Source organism: Alligator sinensis, unplaced genomic scaffold (genome assembly GCF_000455745.1).
Source record: "Alligator sinensis unplaced genomic scaffold, ASM45574v1 scaffold220_1, whole genome shotgun sequence".
NCBI classification, from domain to species: Eukaryota; Metazoa; Chordata; order Crocodylia; family Alligatoridae; genus Alligator; species Alligator sinensis.
In genome coordinates, this window is record NW_005842136.1 from 2,087,209 (window position 1) to 2,094,384 (window position 7,176).

Below are 7,176 nucleotides of genomic sequence, written 5' to 3' on the forward strand. Positions count from 1 at the left end.
AATATTAACAAACAAGAACTGCACCACAGAGGAGAACTATATTCTGAGAATAAGAGTTAACTTCAAGAAATCTGTCATGGAACTCTCTTTTAAATATAAAAGGCTTAGCAAGGCTACCAGTCCCTTCCAATCCCTACTTCATGTTTAGCTCTAAGCACGAGGTAGAGTTGTTAGCTACTATTTACCTATACAAATTAAGCTCCTGATATGAAACTAACTCCCAGAAAAAAATATAGATAGAATTCATGTATAAATAAGCAGATAGGACAGAATGATTGACATCAGCCCTTGAATTATAGATGTATGAAGAACATCCTAGAAACACCTCAAGGGTGAAAAAGCTTAATTCCAAAGGGTGAACTGAGGACTCCATTCAAGCTTTGGACTTAAAGGCAAGGGAAGATTATGAAGCTGTTTTTGGTCACCCTCAATGAGAATTTTACCACAAGGAAGTCAGGTTTGAACCCAGGGTAGATTTTCAATAATACCTTCATAGCTCAGGAGCCAATGTTGCTATGAAATTCAATGGGACTTAGGCTCTTAGGCTGCCTATACACATGCTGGTTTGTGTTCTAATTAGAATGCATCAGAGCAGGCTCAATTAATCAAGTCTGCTCTGTGTTCTAAATGGAACGCTCCAGCATGGCCTCACCATCACATGTATAAGCCCTCACATGTTTTAAAATGGCTGCAGGGGAGCTTTATCTAAACCTTGTCGAATGAGGTTTAGATAAAGCACCCCATGGCCATTTTTAAATGTGTGGGGACTTAATGCACACAATGGTAAAGTGTTTTAATTAGATTGGCTTTCTAGGAACCGCTCCAATTAAAATGCTCCTTGCTCCCCCCCACCCCCCGCCCCTTGATCACGTGTATAGACCAGCCTTAAAGGCCAGAGTTTAAAGGCATCTAAAGATGTACATAGGTACCAATGAGATTTTCAGAAGTACTCAGTGGGAATTGGGCACGTAACTGCTGGTGAAAAATGCACTATATGCTTATGTGACTTTTGAAAATTGGACTTGGGATCCTAAATCACAAAGGTATATTTGAGTTTTACTTTAGGACTTCCTAAAAGTCCTGTTGAAGGAAGCAGGTTTGAGAGATGCTAAATAATTTAGTAAATATTTAGTCCTAGACTCGCTTAACATGTTGAAGCTCTTCCCTTGGCCATTCCCTCAATCTCTATTACCAAGTATATTCACTGCTGTGAGGGTTCTGCTGGGACATAGGTGGCTGGGCCTGTGGATAGGCCCTGGGGGAACAACTAGGAAGTTAGCAGGGTGGGGGTCCAGGTTACTGGAGTTGAGAAGGGAGATCCAAGAGATGCAGTTCGAGATATAAGCCAAGGTCAGGAGCCAGGGGTCTGAGGACTGGTGCTGAGTTCCAGGGAAGATCCAATATCAGGGTCAAGGAAGCAAAGCTGAGTCAGGATACTAGGAAAACCAGAGAGAATGGAATTGGTGCTGAGTTTCAGGGAGACCAAGAACAGGTTCCAAAAAAGCCAAAGCCAGGTCAGAATTCAGAAGTAGGGAGAGCCATGAATGGGAGCCTTGCCCAAAAAGACTGAGGCTGTGTGAAGGCATGCCTGTAGCCTGAGGTTGCAGGTGCATTTAAAAGGGGTGAATGGCAATTTCAGCAGCTGATCTCGTTACAGAGAACTGGGCCAGCCACATTAGCTATTGATCAAGGGCATGTGTGGTAACTGATGTGCTTGGCCAGGCAGGACTGCTTGATACGAGTCCTCAAACTGCCAGGTTTGCAATAGCTTTATGCTCAAAATGAGTAGTCACATGTATCTGAGGCAGTTCCTATGTGTTTGCAATGCTTCTTGCTGGCTAAAATTTGATTAAATCCCATCTCTGTACTATCTGTAACAAGTTGGAGATTCATTGTATAATGACTAGGGAGCGATTCTCAACCAGGATGCCTGCGATGCTGCAACATAATCCTCTGAAGGGTACTGTGAGGTGCCACTTAATAATAGGATTGTTAGGTGTGCAGACAAAAATTTAAAATAAGAATCCATGGTGTCAAAACCACTCTGCCCTGTTGAGGTCTTTCTAAGCTCTTTGCAACAGAAGAATCACTCTATTTTCCCATATTCAAAAACTAAGCAAAAGCTAAGAGTTGGCACTTTCCAAGGGGTGTCTTGACTTTGAGGGGAGGGGTGCCTTGAGTTTAAAGAGGTTGGGAAGTGACTGAAGTAGGGTATCGTTCATTTATGAATTCAATTTCACAATAGATTTTGAACATGTAAAATTCTATTTAAGACTTAAATGTTAATATATTATCTTGCATTCTTTTTTGTCACCAAATCCTGATTCCATTGAAAGCAACAAAACACCTGTTATCTTCAGAAGGACCGAGATTTAGTCCAGATAAATGTGGAGTTTTTAAAACACTTTTTTTCATTTGAGACTTAGATTATAACTTGCTTGGTTTTCAAGACCTAACTGCAGCCTGGATCAAGAACAAAGAAACATTTAATCATCCAAATATATTTATATATTACAGTATTATATGTTACAAACTCAAGGCTAAGCAGTAAGGCAGCTAAATAAATGAGTGGAGAAATGGAAATGAATTTTATAAAAGCCAAAATTAGGAGCTGGTATGGAAATGAAAAGCTGAATTCTTCTCTCTTCCTATAACTAACCCTATGGGAAGAATAACAACAGTAAATTTCATGCAGTTAAAGACTGAGGTGTTCCACAACACCTCTTGTTAAGTATATTTCATCACTTGCTTCTCACTGCTCTCTATCCTGCTGTTTAATTCAACTTTGTTTTGAAACAATCATTACCAATTTATCAGGGACCCCCGTGACTCAAAATAATGAGTTTAATAAGCTATTTTTTTTTTTAAATCAACAGGCTATTTTGATCAACAGGCCTGGCTAATTGTTGTCTGGACTGGTATATTTCAGTTAAGTGGGACTCTTCAGCCTAGAAAAGCACACGCTCAGGGGTGACCTGGTGTCTCCTATAAGTACATAAGGGGTGTGCATCAGGATCTGGGGAAACATCTGTTCACCAGAGCACCCCATGGGATAACGAGGACCAATGGTCATAAACTCCTCCATGACCGTTTTAGACTGGACGTAAGGAAAAACTTCTTTACTGTCCAAGCCCCCAAGGCCTGGAATAGACTCCCTCCAGAGGTGGTGTAAGCACCTACTCTGGACTCATTCAAGAAATGTTTGGATGCTTATCTTGCTGGGATCCCTTGACCCTAGCTGACTTCCTGCCCCTGGGGCGGGGGCCTGGACTTGAAGAACTCTTGAGGTCCCTTCCAGCCCTAATGTCTATGAAATCTATGAAGTGCTTGACAAAATACAATTGAGAACCTTTAGCTAATTCCTGTTGGTAAAGCCCCTTGAAGTCTTGACAGCTCTGCCAGGTTTCCAGCCTCCATTCTAACCCTGCTGTTCCTAATTAATTACAGCAGTACTTGAGGGCCAAATGAAGGGGTTCTAGGCCACTGTGCTAGGCATTGTACAAATGCAGAATAGTACAAGGCTTTGTCCCAAAGAGCTGACAATGTAAAGTATAGTCTAAGCCAATGGTTTTCAAAATGTGTTCCATAGAGCTGTTCCACAATAGATCATCAGAAGCTCTGCAAAGAAATTGAGGGCAATAACAAAGCAGGCTGGGAAGCCATGTGCAACCATTGCCAGGCTGTGTCACCTTGGCCCCATGTCCGCTTGCACAGCCGGAAGAGCCCAGGCATATGGGTTCCACAGCAGAAGTGATATTAAAGGGTTCTGTTGTTGCCCTGTGGGGTCAGGCCAACTCTCAGGATCTCAATATTGCATGGTTAGACAGGAGGGCGTGGTGTACAATTGCACATGCACACACTAAAAAATCAATTAGGTGCATACACATACTCTAGATGCATGCACCCCCACCAGATATGCACACACACACTACCAATTCAGGCACATACATATCCAAAATTACCAGCCTAGGCACATGTACACCTATCACCAATTCAAGCACCTACACACACTATACAGACCAAAAGACATTAGACCAGGATCAATTACCAATACCTGCACATCCAGTACACATACACGGATCACTAATTCGTATATCATGCACACAATGGCATACATGTATATCAGTTCACATACATACCACTCACCCACACACACACACACACACACACACACACACACAGGTGAGTTCCTAACTTGGGTGTTGTGGTGTATATGTATGTGTACCTGGGATACCTGGGGGAAGGTTAAGGTAAGAGAGAGAGAGTGAAAGTGTAGGGGGTGAAAGTTGCTGGGACTGGGATTAGAACTGGTAGACTAGAAAGAGAGCTGGGCTGACAAGCTGAGGCTTGGGGTTACTTTAGGTTACTGCTGGTGGAAACTGAGATGAAAGTTGCCAGTGCTGGGATTAGAACCAGCAGACTGGAAGAAAGTTGGGGTAACTTAAGGTTAATTGGTGTTAATTGAAAGCAGAAAGCTGGCAGACCAAAGGAGCAATGACGGGGAGAAGCTCGGAGGCTGGAGCTGGAGCAAGGAGGCTACAGGGGAGCCAAGAGGTATGTGGGGAGAGGAAAACTGGGAGAGGGGCTGCGGGGGATGGGAGGTAAGGGGGGAGGCTGGAGAACACAGAGAGAGGGAGAGAGTGAAAGAGAAGGCAGAGAGAGATAGGGATTGGGAAGAGGTGGCAAGAGGCAAAAAGTGGTGGGGGCAAGGCTGAGAGCCTGCAGAAAGCAACAGGGCTGAGAGCCTGCAGAAAAGGGACAGAGAGGAGACAAAAGGTGGTGAGAACAGGGCTGAGAGAGAGAGACAGAGACCAGAATTTAAGATAGGGAAGGGACTGGGACTAAGTAAAACACAACCCAACTCGGGGTTACAAATGACAGTGGTTTTATTGAACAGGGGAGATGGTGACATGATATTTTATTGGTTCCTTTGTGTATGTGCGTGGGCATGTCGTCCCTGCCCCACACACACACAGACAAAGGCAGCAGGGGTTAAAGAGGCTTGGTGCAGGGGCTGAAGTCTTGGAGCAGAGAGAGAGAGAGTCCAAATTGGAGGAGGAAATATGCTGGTGATATCTACCCATCCCAGGCTGAAAGTGGGTCCTTGATGGCAGGTGGGGTCTCCTTCAGCTCGGTGTTGTCCAGAGGGGGTCGCCGGCAGGGCCTCTGGGGTGGATAAGTGGTGTGACGTAGAGCTTGTCTGGTCCAGATGGAAATGGTGTTCCCAAGGAGTCAGTCTTCACTACCCCTTTTATGGGGCAGACTACCTCTGATCTCCTATGGGGAGGGCCTGTCCAGGCAAGGTCACTCCTGTTCCAGGTGTTCATACTGAGCATGTGCAGTCTTGGCACAATGGTGGGTTGCCTCATCTTTTGTTTCTTGAATGCTGAGGGTGGTTCCAAGGGCTGGATAGTTGGTCCAGGTATTGGTGTTGATGGTTTGGTCATTCAGAGGCAGCTATTTTTAGACCTACTGCCATTGTCTCTCAAGCACCCTCATTCATTCCCATTCATTGAGGAACCAAGTTACATAGGCGGGGTAGTATGAGTTGTAGGTTACACAACTAGGCATGAGGATAAGATGGAGGCTTGACATTACAAGATGGAAACTTGACATGACTTATGCTAACTTGCACATATAGGCCTAAAACAGTAATCACACAATATAAAAGCAGTAAAAAAATCAATACAAACATAATTCTTTTGCCTTATAAAACAGTGGATATCTATATCAAAATAGCAGGGCACTTATTTGCAGAGGGGAGAGAAATAAAACTTACTACCTAAAATAAAATGTTAAAGCTTATCCTACACTTTACCTTACTTATACTTGTCTCTCCCTCTCTATTCCCTATAGATAAAATCAGAAATAGTTGGGGAAGGGGAGAGAATGCATTTCAAAAGAAAAAAAAAAAAAGAAAAACTGGAGGTTTTGCTACACTATGACTTTAGGAAGTTTGAAAATCCCTGATCTAAGTGGAAATGGGGACCAGGGTGGAGGAAGAAATGACGCAGTGCACAAGCTCAGTGAACAATATAAGGAGAATGTTCATTCCATGCTTTTCTCAGAGAAGAATTTAGTTCAGCAGCCATAAGCTAAGTGGAAAAAATAGAGAAACAAAGAATGAAAGTAACTTCTTTCATCCTTTTCCCCTCCTGTCAGTGTGGAGTGAAGCAGAGGCTAAATTGATAGGGGATGGAGCAGGCAGGAGAAGCTACTAACATGCTTGGTATGAAGCTAGCATTATAATTTAGAAAATGTTTGCCAGTATAGCTTGTGTTTGTTCAGAGAACAAAATAATCTACTCTGGCCAAAGCATTTATTTGCTTAACACTGCAACTTTTGCTGACAGACAAAAGTCCCCCCCCACTAATGCTATACCAGATGAAATATATTGTGTAGACTTGGCTTTAGGGAAGGTTTCCATTTCAACATTTTCCCTCTTATACTTTCCACAGGTGGTGTGATGTGGAATGATAGTCCAGCTGAGACATAAATGAGGAACCTAAAGGTGTATGGAAAGGCAGGGCAAGCAAGATGGTTAATGTTTCTGCCAGTGCTATAAATTAATGACACTGTCATGGTTTTTGGACTGTGAGTTTTGTAGCATTTGAGAATCTTGTCATTTAAGAAGAAAAAGGTTCACTGCCAGTTCATAGATCAGTTGTATTTAATTTAGACACTATATATTTGCTCTGACGCATTCTAATTAGACACATTCTAATTGGCACTCCAATTAAAGTGTTCCACAAGCCTCACTGTCTTGTATATTCAGTGTTCCATTGCCATTTTAAAGTGTAGGACACTGAATACATGTGATGCTGCGGCGTTTTAATTAGAGCAGCTCTCCAGTGATCTGTCAGTGGGCTGAGTGCCTCCTGAGTTGCGAGGGGGTCTTGATCCCTCCCTCTGTGGCAGTGGTGCCCCCTGGGGCTTCCTGGGTGGGAAGCTAGTTTCCCAGGGTCTTCCCCAGCTTTGCAGGAATCATCTGGCCAGATCCAACACTTCCCCAAGCCCACCAGGGCCTCCAGCACCCTGTGCACTGTCTCTGCAACTTTTCTGCTGCCTGGAACCATGCAGGAACAGGCTGGCATGCTCCTGGGGCAATGTGGGGAGGTGGCAGGAGGACAGGTGTGTGTGCTGGCAGCAGGGACAGTGCATGGGGCATTGGAAACC

At 43.8% G+C, this 7,176-nt stretch overlaps 1 long non-coding RNA gene across 1 annotated transcript in view; it reads left to right on the forward strand.

Moving 5' to 3' along the window:
• The window catches only part of LOC102368041, a 103,782-nt gene extending 97,033 nt beyond the window's left edge, over nucleotides 1-6,749 (forward strand). Inside the window, exons 3-4 of the long non-coding RNA XR_324028.2 lie at nucleotides 4,469-4,554; nucleotides 6,459-6,749. This is a non-coding gene — a long non-coding RNA (uncharacterized LOC102368041). The remainder of the gene's footprint in view (nucleotides 1-4,468; nucleotides 4,555-6,458) is intronic.
• The last annotated feature ends 427 nt before the right edge of the window (nucleotides 6,750-7,176 follow it).